This window comes from Mixophyes fleayi, chromosome 12 (genome assembly GCF_038048845.1).
Source record: "Mixophyes fleayi isolate aMixFle1 chromosome 12, aMixFle1.hap1, whole genome shotgun sequence".
Taxonomy (NCBI): Eukaryota; Metazoa; Chordata; class Amphibia; order Anura; family Limnodynastidae; genus Mixophyes; species Mixophyes fleayi.
In genome coordinates this window covers 70,765,161-70,783,139 of record NC_134413.1, presented here as the reverse complement: position 1 = coordinate 70,783,139, position 17,979 = coordinate 70,765,161, and the positions used below count along the sequence as shown (strand labels likewise).

The 17,979-nt window shown below is 40.5% G+C and overlaps 1 long non-coding RNA gene and 1 pseudogene across 1 annotated transcript; one reads left to right on the top strand and one right to left on the bottom strand.

Annotated features, from left to right (window-relative positions):
• Positions 1-3,357: 3,357 nt before the first annotated feature.
• LOC142108627 (uncharacterized) overlaps positions 3,358-17,979 on the bottom strand; it is a 168,365-nt pseudogene continuing 153,743 nt past the window's right edge.
• On the top strand, positions 12,387-15,762 carry LOC142109162 (uncharacterized). The gene is made up of 2 exons (XR_012680299.1): positions 12,387-12,486; positions 14,635-15,762. It is a non-coding gene; the product is annotated as an uncharacterized LOC142109162 (long non-coding RNA).

Genomic DNA, 17,979 nt, shown 5'->3' with positions numbered 1-17,979 from the left:
AGACAAGCAATATTGAGCCAACAGGAACCTGTACAGATAAGCAAAATAATTTATATTTATCTGGTACACATAGTATATGTGGTTTGGTGTGAAATAATATAAATAATTATATATATATATATATATATATATAATTATTATATATTATATACGTGCTTGGGCGCTCACAAGTATATGTAGGTTAAGAGACCAGTGGAAGTCTTCAAAAAGCAACACTTCCCAGCTGGATAATATATAACACATAGTGTAGTATGTTCACACTTAAATATCCTCCACCCAGAAGAGCATTAAAGTCCAAAGACTAACGATTTTTCTTGTACAATAACTGGTGTTCAGTTCCTAGTGGTGCAGTTGTCTCTGGAAACCAGTGAACCACGTGTAGGTGAATGGGGTAACCCCCTTATATAATGTGCTTCCTTAAAAGCTTCTTGTATTATTGCGTTGTATTCTCTACATTGATCTTCATAAAGTCTTCTTTCAGTATATAGCTCCCAATATGGAAATGTGAAAAAAGACCTAAAAATATCTACTGCATTATTCTTTATTACACCGATACCAAATATTTAAAAATACACTCACATTCCATATAGATAAAAACTGGTGCACAAATAGGTACCATCTACATAAATATAGGGTGGATGACCCTACCACAAAGCTCACACGAAGACACGGAGGAAGGTAAAGCTGAAATTAGTCCCGGAAGTCTCCTTCCAATCACCAACCAAGTGAACGTCCTGGTCAGCGAGGAATCACCACAGTGACCAACGCGTTTTGACTCCTCAGATTTGAGTCTTTCTCAATGTTACTAATTGTCTGACTTTTTAAAGTGTATAGCAGCCAATAAAGTGCCGCCGTGGAGACAAAGATCCTGTACGGAAGTCCTCGCTTAACTCACAATGAGGCTTGAAGGAAATTCAATGTGAGGCTGCATTCTTTTAGATGGAGTCAAAAATGAGGTTTGGATTTAGAAACAGATTTAATGCATATAAATACCAAAACGAGGCTTGGACTTAAATAAAAGAAAACTAATACACGCAAACACATTCAGCTCCAAACCGAGGCTTGGACTTAGATGGAAACAGGGCTAAAACATAAAGACCTTAAGCACTAAAACGAGACGTGGGCTGGAATATGGCAGAGCTAATACTTACAGCTATGTTGAGCTCCAAAACGAGGCTTGAACTCAATATTAAACAGATTTGTTTATGATACTATAAAAACTAAAATAAGGCATAAATCTAAATAAAACTTTTCTATAATAAAAAAAAAATTAACTTCTGAAATGAAGTTTTGGCTTGAATTTAAACAGAACTATACATGATATGAATTTTGAGAGTTTTGATCCAAATATAAACATAGCTCTCTAAACATTCTTATTTATCCCAAAAACAAGACTTGAGAAACTAATACAAAAATGATGTATCGGACATGTACAGGAATAAAACACACATTCATCAACACTATTTCCAGCGATACAATAGTCACAATATAAATATTTTTACTTTGTCACAAGTCACCCTACCAGTTACCAGAACCTGTCGTTGATGAGAGCTTCATCTTTAGCAACCTCCTTTCCTATAGAACCAGATGTGTTTGCCGGTGCTCGGTTGCCCCCAGGGCTTAATCTCGAGTAGTGGTAACTTAATTCAGGTAAGTGGGCACCACAGAGGACAACGCAATGAGATGTTGAGCTGAGATCTCTATGGCAACTGGGATGCAGGATGCACCAGGACCAAATTTAGCAGGTATATGGAGTTTGCAACAGGATGCAGTACCAACCTTCACCAGTATAACAGATTGGCAGTGCAGAGTAGAGGATGGTATAATACCAGATGTGGACTGTGTAGAGTTGGAGCTAGAGAGCAACACAGTACAAGGGAAGGTGCTGGAGCAAGATCGAGCTGTAAATCAGGACTGTGAAACACTGCTGACACAGATGAGTTCAATGGAGTGGATAGCAAAAATAAAATGTAATAAAAGCCCAAAAATGAAAGTCCATAAGTTGTGTAAAAAAATGAGAACACAATGATATGTGGAGTTTATAATTACCTATATGTAATGCCAAATGATGCCATTAGTAAATATCTATTATACATTCTAATCTATTAGTTTGCAAGTAATTACCTTTCTGTATAACAATTGCTTTCCATATCTAGCAATCACCTTTGATAAATGAAACACAGTTTTTATTAGTGTATTCATATGAATTATAAGAATGTCAAATGTTTATCGTGATTATATCATAACTGAGTTGCCCTGTATCAGATAAGAGCTAAACAATCCATAAGGAGAATTCTCTTTGATTCCCTCTTGAGCTCCTGATGGAGATCTCCTCCTCTCAAACCCATCTTGATCTGTTCCATGACAAAGGCCTGTAGTGATCTTGGATCACAGTCATAGCACTTCATAAAGTGCCTTTCAACATATGTTAGTTGTTTTAAATTATCTTTGTTTCTCTTGACTCTCTTTATGTTGCCTACATGCTCCAAAATTCTATATTTGAGTGACCTGCCTGTCATGCCACCATAGTTTAAGTTACAGGGGCAGGTTAAGCAGTAAATAATATTCGGAGAGCTACAATTTATGAATCCTTTGATTTAACTCTCAAGAACCGATCTTTATACTCCTTTGTTTGTATCATAAATTGGCATGCCCGGCACACGCCATATTTGAAAAAACCCATTGGTCTATTAGAAATTCTCTTTTCAAATGGTGAGACACTGTGGACTAAAGGAAACCCCAAATTCTTAGATCTACACCATGTCATAGAGATCCTATCCTCTAACACTTCTTAGAGGTCATCATCAGACTTTAGGATGTTCCAATGTTTCTGGAAGATATTGGCTATTTGCTGTTCACTGACCTTTCTGCTTTTCGTACAAGCCTAGATTTCAGTTCATTTGATCTTTGAGCATAGATGTTATCATCAGAACAATTTTGTCCCTAATTAATTCTCCTTTGGGTATCGCCTGAATTACTGCTGGAAAATTAGAATTTATAAAATGTAAGAAGCTGTTGATGTCTCTGGTATGTGTACTGTCAGTGGCTTCACTAGGCAGGCACAAGATGGCTGATTATCTTCTGCTTAGTTATTTTATGTATAGAGGAAGTGAATCTGCATGATACAGGGGGTTGGGTAGTGTTATGTGGCTGCGGGGGCTCACTGTACCATTATTAACCCTGGCACATCACTCATTTAAAATTTTCACTTGTGCAGTGTCAGAGGCTGGGAGACACTGTGACAAATGGAGCCCATCACTGACCAGGCTTGTAGAACAATCCCTGCACTAGTCTGACTTACTATAACCGGATCACTCTGAACAAGTCTTATTGCAAAGGTGAAATGAAAAGAGTCAATACTACTGAACTTTTATATTTCAGATCCCCATAAGATGGAGCAAAGTTTTGCACCCCTGTAGACACATCTTGACCCACTTAGCCATGGGCATACCATATAAATGAGAGCTTTTGTACAAAAATGACATCACAATATTGCATTTAGACCGTGGGACACATTTTTCAAGATTCATAATCAATCCCCAATGGCAAAGTATTACAGATTACAGGATTATTATATGAACTCACACCTTCAATTAGAGAGTATGAACAAACATACTGTAACAGTGTCTCAGATCCCACATTATATCTCCAACCCATTGCCAGAATTATATATTACTCAGTACCCAATATATCAAGGTAATCTTGTTTTAACTGTGTACAGTGTGGACGATATCTGGTAGATAAAATAGTTCCACACATGAGTGATCAAATTTTGTGTATAAACTATGTAAATATATTATGCTTAGTTTAATTTACATTAATAAAATCAACTGTTTTTACAATATAAAGAGTACTGCAGCTCCTTGTTTCATGTCCAATTGCTTTTCTCCTATGTGATATTCAAGACCTGATTTGTTTGTAAACCATTTTCATTACTCAGAACATGGATATGGTTTGTTATCTGATGCTCAAAAGGATTTGATTTGTATCCGAAACATTTCCCAAACTCAGAACATGGGAATGTTTTCTCATCTGCATGGGTTCTCTGATGTTTGATAAGTTTTGAGTTCCATGGAAAACATTTTCCACACTCAGAACATGGAAATGGTTTCTCACCTGTGTAAGTTCTGTGATGTTTGACAAGGTTTGACTTCTGTGCAAAACCCTTCCCACACTCAGAACACGGAAACGTTTTTTCCCGTGTGAATTCTCTGATGTTTGACAAGTTTTAATTTCTGTGAAAAACATTTCCCACACTCAGAACATGGAAATGGTTTCTCACCTGTGAGTTCACTGATGTCTAATAAGTTTTGATTTTACGGCAAAACATTTCTCACATTTAGAACATGGAAATGGTTTCTCATCTGTGTGAGTTTTCTGATGTTCAACAAGATTTGATTTGTATACAAAACATTTCCCACACTCAGAACATGGGAATGGTTTCTCGCCTGTGTGAGTTCTCTGATGTTCAACAAGTTTTGATTTCTGTGTAAAACATTTCCCACATTCAGAACATGGAAACGGTTTCTCACCTGTGTAAGTTCTCTGATGTCTAATAAGTTTTGATTTCTGTACAAAACATTTCTCACACTCAGAACATAGAAATTGTGTCTCATCTGTGTGAGATCTCCGATGTTCAACAAGATTTGATTTATATACAAAACATTTCCCACACTCAGAACATGTAAAAGGGTTCTCAGCTATGTGACTTTTCTGATGTTTATGAAGATATAATTTAACTGTACAGCTTTTCCCACCCTCAGAACATGGAAATAATGTATCATCTGTATGAGCTGTACGATGTGTAACAATATCTATGTTATCAGGATTACATTCCTCATGATTAGAGAGTTCAGATAATTTATCTCCACTGTAAAGTATTGGATATATATTTAGGGTAATTGGGTTCTCTCCTGTAGAATCTTGAGTAATGTTGTTATCTTCCATTTCAAAATCTGTAGATAAAATCAGTTGCTCCCCCAAGATATTCTTGCGTTTACATCCATCTGCTGAAAGTAAAATAAATGTAAGGAAGGACATTGAGCTGCAGATTACAATACCCAAAATTTTCAAACTATGAGCGAGTTGTTCAGTTGTTTAATTTCAATTTGCAATTGACGAACACTTCATTACAACTATAAAAGCGCATTATCAAGCACATTGCTTAGATGCAGTCATAATTGGAATTCTTGTAATGACTCAATAAACAAAATATATGACTCTTTACTGTAATACATTTTATTACTCACCTGTGCCGATATCTGTAGGGATTTCCTCCTCCTTACACTGCTGATCACCCCTCACATACGTCTCTTCCTCTCCCTCTATAATTTTTATTTTAATATCAGTCAGGACGTCATCCTAAATAGCCCACAAAAGAATGATCATTTTTTAGTCAAGTTTTTTTTATTGGTATTTCAAAACAGAACATAAAGAAAATAATTATTTCTGAATAAACGTGATAGATATAAATCACCGGGTGTGACACATTACATCAAAGATTAGTAAATTTCCAACACTTATGCAGGTATACAAAAACATACAGAATAATATCAAGACTGACAATAATACAGTATATATCAGATGGCATGGGTCCCCATGGACTCATGGGCACCCCTGATCATCATCATCATCTATTTCTTTATATTACGCCACTAATTCCACAGCGCTGCACAGAGAACTCACTCACATCAGTCCCTGCCCCATTGGAGCTTACAATCTAAATTCCCTAACATACACACACAGACCAAGAGAGACTAAGGGCAATTTAATAGCAGCCAATTAACCTACCAGTATGTTTATGGAGTGTGGGAGGAAACCAGAGCACCCGGCGGAAACCCACGCAAACACGGGGAGAACATACAAACTCCACACAGATAAGGTCATGGTTGGGAATCAAACTCATGACCCCAGTGCTGTGAGGCAGAAGTGCTAACTGTTAGGAACCCCTCCAGCCAGTACAGCAAAACCCGGATTCTGCTCCGAAAGTCCGGTGTTCACTGTTGGGACAGACTTGGCTGCAGACAGAGGGTTGTGAGATGTCCACTGGCTGGGGAGAACCCAGGAATAGAGTTACAGAGGCCGTAGAGTAGGAAGTGCAGCAGCGAGTCCAGTGAGACACCGAGTGGATGGTGTCAAGACTGATATATCACTCATTGCCACTGGAATAAATAAGGAACAGTTGATAGAGAAGTCCCCTGATCCACAATGGTTTCTGTACCGGTACTTGTCCGGAAAGGAACGGAACTTACAGTGATAGGTAAAGATGATGAAACTGAACGTAGGCAGTAGCCAAGGGTAACTACAACCCACAGTACCGGTGAGAGTCTAGAGATTTTAGGGAAATAGTTCTTAGGCGATTGCCAGGGGTAACTGCAACCCTCAGTACCGGTGAGAGTACGGAGATTTAGAGGTACAGTTCTTAGGCAGTTGCCAAAGGCAAGAGGGGGCTGGACTGTTTCTGCATTATCCACAAAGAACTCTTCCCACAAGACAACCAGATCAGGTCCCTTGCCCATTAAAGGTAACTAAAAGAGTTCAGGTTCCAGAAAGATTGAACCCCTGGTAATGGCAAAGTCTACAGACAATATAAGAGGGGAATGGTCGCAGAGTTGTATCAGTCTTTCTAATGTAAGATTTTGGCTATGAAGGCACGGGGAGGTGCCCCGGGTGGAGCTGCCTAAGAAGGGATGCGATGAGCTTGCTCCACTGCGAACTGAGCCGTAAAGGAATCCTTCCCAAAAGCTTGAATTAACCATTTCTCCAAGAAACATTCAGTACCAGGCCCCTCCACTTATTCAGGTAGCCCCACAAAACGAGTATTATTGCATCAGAGACTCCCCTCACTAAAAGAAAGCGTCTGCTTACATGCCAACATCTGAGCTTCCAAATTATCAATTTGACCCTTCATAGGTGCTGTAGCATCTTCTAGAGTCTCCGCTTCAGCCCCTCACTATTGGATTTGTTGCATATCATGTCTAAAAAGGGAAAGGTCGGCCAGCTGTAGAAGCTGCTGCAATGTGACCTCAGGGTAAGTAGGTGAGGTTGGTGCATTAGGAACAGTGGTAGTTTGGGAGGGCACACATAATGGAGTTTCTCCAGAACTGTCAGTGGGTGTAGAGGAATAGGCAAACCGGTCAAGCCATCCGGCCAGAGCAGCATGATCATATAACGAGGAAAATACATCCCAATATAGAGGAATGGGTATAATAATAGTGTTGTATTTCATGGATAAACACTTGTATGAAAGTCTTACCATGAAAGTACCCAAGGCAGGATCATAGAACAGAGTCAAGATAGTATAGACACCACTTATAAAAGGCAAACTGGATAATCCAGATATGGGAATGAGGTTCAATAAATAAGCTAATGACTGTCCCAGAGGAGTAATATATATTAGATGTCAAGTGCCAGGATGTTATCACAGCACAAACAGGCAAGATAGCATAAGTCAAATTACAGCCACTGTGTGAGGTACCTGCATGCACTCAGAGCCTGAGGCCCAGCTGTTGGGGATCCAATCTGTATCTCAGGATGGAAGGCTGACTTGGAGCAACAGAACTGTGCAGCATGAGGACAAATCGCCGCTCTCTATGGTGGAAAATAGGGCACTACCAAGACGTCAGCCCAGATTACAGGACAGGAACAGAAAATGTCCGTCCCCAGCTCCCAGGGCAGAGGGGTATAGTCTACAGCATTGTCATGTACTCGAGTCGCACACAGTAAAGGGAAGAGCCTGAGCAAGTGTCGGCACCCGACGACCTGACAGTGATGGGTAAGTATGGTGATCTGTCTCACCACAGCAGGGGTCCCTGGGGTGTCCGCACCAACAGTCAGCGCCGGCAGCACGGAGAGGCAGAAGCGCTGTCCACCAAGGAGTCAGGCTGCAGCGGGTCCGCTCAGGTAGCAGCCTCCGCACACCAGGCTGGGGTCTCGAAGAGCAGCGCGGCAGCCGCGGATCAGGAGAAGTACCCCAGAGGATGCCAAGAGGGGTAAGTAAGCTCCAGGACTAGACAGAGTCCAAATAAACCAGCAAACTCAAAATGGAGGATAAATGCAGGAATTTTAGGATGGAGAACGTAGCAAGCATACTTGTACTCCATGTATGTCCAGGACACGACCCCTTTAAGAATATTATATTAAATAATATCTGATTTAATAATGTGAGATGAAACAGAAGAATATGAGAGTATAAGATCCACGCTGTTTTTTTACAGATAATATAATAAAATCACGTTGGCATTTAGGTATTTGGCAAGACCCTAAAATGTCATCTACCTGAAACTCCTGTGAATAAAGAGGACGGAGATATCTCTCTGGGGTATTTCTGTTACTGGATCCATCTGTAGGAAACACACAGTGACTGATTACATTGTTTATACAAGGAGAATATGTGACTCTTGTCTGTAATAAGTGTTTATTACTCACCTATGCTGATTTCCTCCTCCTTACACTGCTGATCACCCCTCACATACGTCTCTTTCCTTCCCTCTATAAATTCTAATTTAATACCAGTCATGACGTCATCCTAAACAGCCCACAAAACAATACAAATATATTTAATAATAACTGATTTAATAATTTATGATGAGACAGAGGAATGTCAGTGTATATGATCCACACAAGTATTTTTTTTACAGATCATATATTGGGAAATTCACTTAGGTATTTGGCGAGACCCTAAAATGTCACCTACCTGTGGAATACTGTGATTTTCCTCTGTACAATCCTGTGAATAAAGAGGACACGGACATCTCTCTGTGGTATTTGTGTTACTGGATCCATCTGTAGGAAACATACACTGAGTGAATACATTGTTTATTTGTGATTCTCAGATGATGTGTATCTAGGTGGCCTTCAAAACTGTTCTCTCCCCTACAATAAATGAAAATCTCCTCTTACCCAGTGATTTGAGAATCCAGTGATTCTCCATCATTACGTCTTTGAAAAGACTCTTCTGCAATCTTAAATACGTCCACCCCTGCATGGATAAATAGACAGTGACATCCCAACACTTTATAGGAACCTAATACACCCAATGATACAGTCATCACGCAGACACATCCCCTGGTGTTACTGTATTATGTCACATTCCCAGCAGTCACCTCTCCAGTCACCAGCGGAATGATCTTGTTGATCAGTTCCAGGATCTTCTAGTCATTGTTTCCCTCATATATCAGTGAGTGAGGTGGAGGAACCGTGATGGGACTCTGGGTCCTGCTCAATACTCCTGACACACTTGAGGGTGGCCCACCAAATCTCTTTATTACTACGGTGTAATCCTGTGAAATGAATTGGATAAAAAGATAAATGAAGCTCCATGTATTTGGAATTTTTAGGAGTTAACTACAATACAATAATAGTATATTTTACAAATACAACCAATATCCTATATGTAACTGTTTCATATATACATGAAAGTAGAGTGTATATAGCATTTACATCTACTGCAGCTCAGTGGGCTCACCTATCACCCAAACCTTCAGTGGGTTCACCTTTAAAGACAAGTTTAAAGTGGGTTCTTGTAGTAGACAGAGGACTCAGAATGGCCAACCTACGGAAGATAATAGGAGAAGTAAGTGCTAGATACATTCTACTAGACAGTCCATATAGGAAACACTTACATGTAGGACAGGGGTTGGATTTGTAAAACTAGCCCTTCTTGTCCATTTTGCACATTTAAAAAGTCCAGGAAAGTGGAAACATTCTATAATCGTAAAACTTACAACTAAAAATATAGCAAAATCTGTAACTCATTTTAATCAGAGTTGGTATTTCAGCAGTTTGAACAGTGTAGTAAATCGTACAACTCCAGTGAGTAAAACATAACCTAGCACAGACCCGTTGGGGTTGCACTAATTTAAAAATCAAAATCCATTCCTAATTTTAATAAAGCATTCACTACGCTAATATTGAAACTGAGGAAAAGACGCACAATCCATGGCCTCCTATGGCCCTATCACACTACTTAATTTGGATATTAAGCTGCTGGCTAAAATCATGGCCACTCGTTTACAGTCCATTTTCCCATCACTCGGTGATTGAAATATGTATAAGCCATCGCGGCGGTGGCCTCCTCGTCCTTACAATATCCTTCCAAGAATATACTACTTAGCCTGGACGCCAATAAGGCGTTTGATGCAGTATCCTGGCCCTATATGTATGAGGTACACAAACGTGGGGCATTCAGAGAGGATTTCACTACTCTGATAGGGCCTGAGTCATTAAGGAACGTATCTCTGTTATTTGTGTGTATCATACGCATTTCCCTTCTGCGCATGCCCAGAACGAGGACACTCGGCCGTCAACGAAAGCAAGTCCGCTGCGTATGCCAACGCAAATGACAGTTACGACGGTCTACGGTTCTTTTGAGATTTCATATTCCACATATATATTGTACGCATCCTGCAGTGTCTGGTCTAGTACAGCAGAGTGACCCTATGCCCATAGTCATCACCACACGTATCCTGAGATCCGCTCCTTGCCGACTCCAGGAGTACGCAGAGATGATTTACGTAACGTTGAGAACAACTGCACGATGCGCTCTGTATGCTGCCTTAATGACTCAGGGCCATAAGCTTTTTCTATTCTTGCCCAACCACCTCTCTACTAATCAATGGCCTGATTGGAGAGGCGGCACCCATGACGAGGGGTACACGTTAGGGCTGCCCCATGTCACCCTTACTCTTCAACCTAGTACTTGATCCTATGCTTGAGACCTACATACTGTATTTCGGGGCGTCCGTGTTGTATTTATCAAGCTGTCCGTTTGATAAATCCCTGGCATTATACCTGATCCTTGCTTTACCTGACGCTACTTGGCTAGAAACATAGCAATTAAATTGGCGTAAAGCACTATCCCATATCTAGGTATAGAACTTTCTAAGAACCTTGGTCTCTTCTATCAACATCATATCTCGAAAGTTGTTGGGAACCTAGTAACGAGGTTGAGGGCTGGGGTCATCTTTGTCTTTACTTAATGGGTAGAGCAAATTTACTTAAGATGAAATCCTCCCCTAGACTTGTAGAGTATTTCAAAACTTCATTTGGGGGGAAAAAAATCAAGAATTGGGCTATTGAAACTTTAACAACCCAGGACTAATGCTGGATTTCATTTGGCCAATATAGAACTCTATAATCAGGCTGCTCAACTTCAGTACCGGAGGGATTTGATACAAGGGTCTGACACCTATGCGGATACCTCACCAGAACAAAATTTCCTCCCTGGCCTAAAATTGACTGCTTTCCTACATCTACATGACCACAAGGTATCAGCGACAGTTCTTGACAACCACCATTTTATGTCCACTAGAAAATTGTGGCACATCATACATACATTGAAACTAAAACCTTACTTATCTATCCATCTTCCTCTATTTGGGAACCCTAGTTTTTAGAATGGAGAGGCTGCCTAGCTATTCACTATCTAGAATGACGCGGGGGTTAGAACGGTGGGGCAGTTCCTTACTCAATCTAAGAAACCCTTGACTTTCCAACAAACAGGGAACCTGCACGACGTGATTAGACCGTGCAACCTAGACTTTTACAGACTCACATTATGCAAGTGTAGTGACCAGACCATTTTCTCAACAGGATTGGGACCCACCCGCTCTACTATGATACATTGAAAACGGGATTGGATGGGACGCTTTGTACCTACTAATTTTTTACTTCTTTACAGCTCACAGTGTGTGTGATGGGACCTGTTTTATTCCTTGTTATATATCACTATATAGATTATTATCCTTTCTATAATATTCATCCATTATAAACAGTGCGTGTGCTGGGAACTGTCTTATTACTCTTTATATATCACTATATAGATTATTATCCTTTATATAATAATAATAATAATAATAATAATAATAATAATAATAATCACCCATTATAAACAGTGTGTGTGCTGGGAGCTGTCACATCCCTCTGCATATATAGTAATTACAACATCCCTCTCCCCTATATAATAATAATCTCCCATTATAAACAGCATTTTATATGAGCTGTAATGTCTCCCTATACAGACTCCTCTGTATAATAATCCTTCATATCTCTGCTCTCAGCATAATAATAATATATTGTTAGAAGATATTACCTCAGCCTTGTACAGGTTCTGGATGTTGTTGTTATATATGAATGAGTTAAAGCTGCTCTCCAGGTTGTAAAATGGCTCCTGCAAGAGTATGTGACCACGCCCCCTCTGGAACGTCACTGGTACATAACTGTATCAGCTGTATTATGTCTGGGAGACTAAGGGAAAATGGCCGCCGCTGTTCTACATTAAGGACAATGCAGTAATAATATATTTTACTCTAGTGATAACATTGCTGCTAGTCAGCTATATGCTACGTTCATTACTAGCTGTTAGAAGCTAAATCACTTTCAGATAATTCTGTGACATCACGAGGTCATGTGACTGCTGTAGTCACATGGTACACAGTGCAGGAGCTGCTGCTGGATAACTTCCTGTTCCTGTGTAGTGGAGGAAAGGTAAGAAGTAGTGATGTGATGGGGAGGGGACATGTGTGACTAAAGGTGCTGGGCAGAGAGGGGACATGTGTGACTAAAGGTGCTGGGCAGAGAGGGGACATGTGTGACTAAAGGTGCTGGGCAGAGAGGGGACATGTGTGACTAAAGGTGCTGGGCAGAGAGGGGACATGTGTGACTAAAGGTGCTGGGCAGAGAGGGGACATGTGTGACTAAAGGTGCTGGGCAGAGAGGGGACATGTGTGACTAAAGGTGCTGGGCAGAGAGGGGACATGTGTGATTAAAGGTGCTGGGCAGAGAGGGGACATGTGTGACTATAGGTGCTGGGCAGAGAGGGGGCATGTGTGACTAAAGGTGCTGGGCAGAGAGGGGACATGTGTGACTATAGGTGCTGGGCAGAGAGGGGGCATGTGTGACTAAAGGTGCTGGGCAGAGAGGGGACATGTGTGACTAAAGGTGCTTGGTAGAGAGGGGACATGTGTGATTAAAGCATGTGGGCAGAGGGGGCGTGTGTGACTAAAGGTGATGGGGAGGGGACATGTGTGACTAAAGGTGCTGGGCAGAGAGAGGGACATGTGTGACTAAAGGTGCTGGGCAGAGAGGGGACATGTGTGACTAAAGGTGCTGGGCAGAGAGGGGACATGTGTGACTAAAGGTGCTGGACAGAGAGGGGACATGTGTGACTAAAGGTGCTGGACAGAGAGGGGACATGTGTGACTAAAGGTGCTGGGCAGAGAGAGGGACATGTGTGACTAAAGGTGCTGGGCAGAGAGGGGACATGTGTGACTAAAGGTGCTGGGCAGAGAGGGGACATGTGTGACTAAAGGTGCTGGGCAGAGAGGGGACATGTGTGACTAAAGGTGCTGGGCAGAGAGGGGACATGTGTGACTAAAGCATGAGGCATGTGAAGGAGAAGTCTCTTCCCCACACGGCCCCTCCTCAAACAACAATAACCTGACAACACTTGCTAACTTTTCTCAGATATTCCCCATGACACGTATTACATGATCTTTTCCCTGACAGGCCTCCTGCCCACAATCGTGTCTCACTGCTGCCCACCAGCTTTTACCTCACAGGCCCCGCAGCCTCAATCCTGACACCTCTCTTACTTCAAAATGAAAGAGGCGCCTTTTATTTGAAAGAGGAGTAGATCCTTAGCAGTGAATGAGATAATAATACAGAGATCATTGTTGCCATAGATGTTGGGGTTTTCTTTTTTTAACTGTATCTAGTCAGAGTTTAGTTAGATGATATTATCATTACAGGCCATTAATATAATTGCTTTTGTCACAAACTGTACATAAGACACCTCAATTATCTCACAAAAATAACAATACATCCAGATTTCAATGCACTGTTTTTAGGTGGCGTACTTCAGCCTTCTCACTTATCCATAACTTTAAGTTTTGGTATACTTCAGGCATTAATTGGGGATACCAGGAACCACTGTAGTATATTGTAGGGAACAGGCGAAAGGGCCATTTAAGACATCCTAGAAGTTCACCGACACTCCTCCTGCTCTATACTCTTCTCTCCTGTTAGGCCTTCAGTTTAGATTAAGTGCCCCCCCCCCCCTTCACAATGCTGGGTAACTCTGCGGGACCTAGGTATAGACGCTACAGATGTTCCCAGGTAGTGATTGCAGGAATGGCCGTCACTGCTTCACAGTGCTCTGTAGTGCACAGTGCTGGAAGATAGGTTTAGCAAGTTGGAATGGCTACTTGTTAGTGTTGGGGCAGCTTCATGTTTCCTTAAGGGGCCTGGGTCAGGTGGGGGTTACTGGGTATATATAAGCCCCCACTGGGCACTGGATGTGTGGACGGTGAGTCCTTTTGTACAGCTACAAATGCATTTTTTCTTGTACTACAAAGCAATTTTTGTTACATACCATCCAGACTGCTGCAACCTCCATCTTGCTGTAATGATATCTTGGTACCCTACAGTCCATTCAAATAGTCGCTGCAGGAATAACCTCCCTACTCTCCATCATTAATTACTGTTCTGCTACTGAAATCATCTTGTTTTCCATTTTAATTATCTTTTCATTGCAAAAGTATTTAGAGCTGGCCAATCCATTTCCACCTGTTATATCTATTATCACAATCTGTACGTACCCACCCTCTGCTCACGTTGACGCTTTATTTTTTCTAGGTTACCTCTGCTCTCAGGACTGCGACCCTTCTTGAATGCTGCCCCTGAAAATCTTCACAGAATGTCTGTCTGTCATGTATGGTCTCTAACTGCAGGACCCTGCTGAAAGCTCATCTGTTTACCGGACAGTTCACATAGTGCTTGTGACTTACTTCTCCCAGAGCTGCGCTGCAGAGGGTAAAAGGACACGTTCTGGTGCGGACTGTTATGTGTTTTCTTCTTTAAAGTATCCGTTCATCAAGCGATATTAACGAAGGAGTACACAAGAAACATAATAAAAACAGTTTAATTATTTTATTTCTACTCCTGAACTTCATGTTATTATCCCACCTGATGAATTTAACGCGAAGAGTGATAGTTGTGTTGTCACTTGTTATGATGAGGACCAGCAAGTGGAATATATAACCTGATATTGTAAATGGACGTTATCAGACATTTGTGTGCGCTGTTACATACTACAGACAGCTGAGCTTTGTAATATATATTTGAATATTTTGTAACCAATACATAATGTGATGTAAACAACATACTGAAAGCAGATTTTTTTTTTTGTATATTTGAGAGTGAAGGGTTGTTATAAAGAAGTTATTTCTTTCACCATTAATATTACAGCATCTTTATTATTTTGCCTGCTATACTTTCTCCAAAACATCTCAATCTTTAGTATATCAAGTCTGTATTTTACCTGTAATTTCTATGCCAGCCAAGGTTCTCCCCCAGCAGTGGAGGACCCAGGAGGGGGTGAGTGATCCAGGGGCTGGCGGGACCACCACACTCATTGGGGTATATTTACTAAACTGTGGGTTAGAAAAGGTGGAGATGTTTGAAAGTAACACGGCCTGTGCACTATTACTGTTACTACGGTAATACTGCACATTATTACCGCTAGTGCGGTAAGTTTTAACGCTGTTTGTTTTGCTCAGGGAGCAGCGAGCAGACGTCCGGGTTCAAATTACTGTTATCAACGGTGATAGTGCAGAAGCCGATTGAATTCCCCCCTAGGATGATCTTGTTGTTAGATGTGTACACATTCATATGAATTGTTAACGAGTAACCACAAGAGAAATTAGCTCTTAAAAGTTTGTCCTCGTATGTACATTTTATCAAAATAAAAAATAAATGGCTAAACTAATGTTATTATTTTGTTAGGGTGACTTGGAACCAAATTTAAGACACGCTGCCCACATTATACTATCATGTTACTTTGTACTGATACTACCTCAGTGATATAAGACAGTAGTAGACTTACAAGATTTCAATCTTGAATCAATATAAGCCAATATGTATACATGGATATCCTCCTGGAATCTTGTCCTCTTACTGGATCTCCTTTATGATAGGTGCTCAAAAGACAAGTGACAACTGACCTGACAAGGCACCAAAGAAGCATAAAAGCAATGTATAATACAAATATTGGCTTATATTGATTCAAGGTTGAAATCTTGTAAGTGTATATCCAATAGGGGATTGAGAACACCCATCACGTGGTGTTTTTGTCGTAATTATCAACCCCCACTGGATCCTTGGGATATTTAGTGGTTTTCGGTGTAACCACATATTATATGTTACGCTATGATATGATTTTATCTTTTCACTTTTTTTTATGTGACCATAATCGTGGTGAATGCCAGAAATCTGAAAGTTACTTTGATCACTGCAAACTTCTGGAATTTGTGGAAGACATACATCAAGATGGAAAGAATATATATATATTATTTCACAGTTGACTCTTTAAAACTGTTATTTTAGCACATTGTATGTGGATTGTGTGTGTGTGTGTGTGAGAACAGAGGCTGCTTTCAGTTGGCCTGCGCAAATATACCAATCTTTTTATTGTATTATAATCAACAATTGTCTGAGACGCAAGAGGAACCAAGTATGACAGCCAGCATCCTGCTGCACAGCGGATCACTAAAGCCATGACAGCTATGTTATCACTGGATGTGGGTACAATTTCCCCATCAATGCATCAGGTTATAACCGATTAGTTGAGATCATGTGTCCACGTTACCAAATTCCATCACAATCTTATTTCTTCTTAACAGCAATTGCTGTACTGTGAGGTTAAACAAAAAGTCCTTCAGTCCCTAGAAAATGTCATTGTACCGACTGTCCACTTAGCTACAGATATGTGACAAGCGGTACTGGTCAAACAAAAGACTATATAACTGTGACAGCCCACTGGGTTGTGTATAATACACTGTGTCAGGTCATTCACCGCACCCTGCCATATAGCCGCTCACTAGGACAGATGTGATGCTGCCCCTCACACACAATTACCTTCACAGACAAACATTTAGATTGTAAAAGCAACATATATAAATATATATATATAATATATATATATACAGTATATGCATTTTGTTTGTGGGGGGAGGGGGGGTGCTGCTCACAATCAAACAGTTCCCTATTTTTCCCCACTAAATATTTCAGATGTCGCTGATACTGCCCCTGGCACTACTGTCATCAGATTTAAACATCTTTGATTTTAAAATTAAGAAAGAATAGTTTTTGTTAACTCTTAAATAGTTTAATAATATACCCATCTGCTATCACTTCTAAATGGCAGCTGAGAACAGGAAGGACGGCTATACATTGAAGATATCGATCCAATACTCACGAGATCTGACATTTTACATGAAATGACATTTTGCCTCATTTTCAGATCGGAATTTGGAGCAAGACACTGAGTCATGTCTCAATTCGACTCTGTACCCTAAAATTCCTGTCTATCTAATTCTATCTCCGTACCGCTCATCTCTAGTGAAACATAAAAAAACAAAATGTGGGGGAAAAGTAAAAATTCTTCTTGTTTCACACACAACAATGAGAAATACCCCACTAAGTAGTCTTATGCCAATATATAGATAGTTTTTTTTATAACATAACCATTCAGGTCATGGCTTCACTTCCTTATAATTCACACAGTTCATCCATGTTACACATATGTACATAACTAAGACATAGGGCTGTCATACATATGGCCATTTACAGTTACACAGCTCTCAACCAATGGCTGATCAGGGATTACTGGGCACTGAGCTACCTGGGTTGGTGATGTCACAGAATTCTCTTCAATCTGATTGGTTGGAAACAGCTGTTTACACTTGAATCTCAAACAGAGCGTCAGTCATCTCCACAGGTAATGTAACAAGACTGGGACAGGGATTATATTATAAATGGGATATATTCAGGGGGTGAGAATAATTTACAGTCTGTGTATTCCTGGTTTACCCATCTCTAAGCCCTGTGTTAATGGCTTTAACCTGGTAACAATATTTACAGTACAGTATAAGTATGAAAAGAATGTGGACCTGATTTTAAACCCAAATACATGTAAAAATC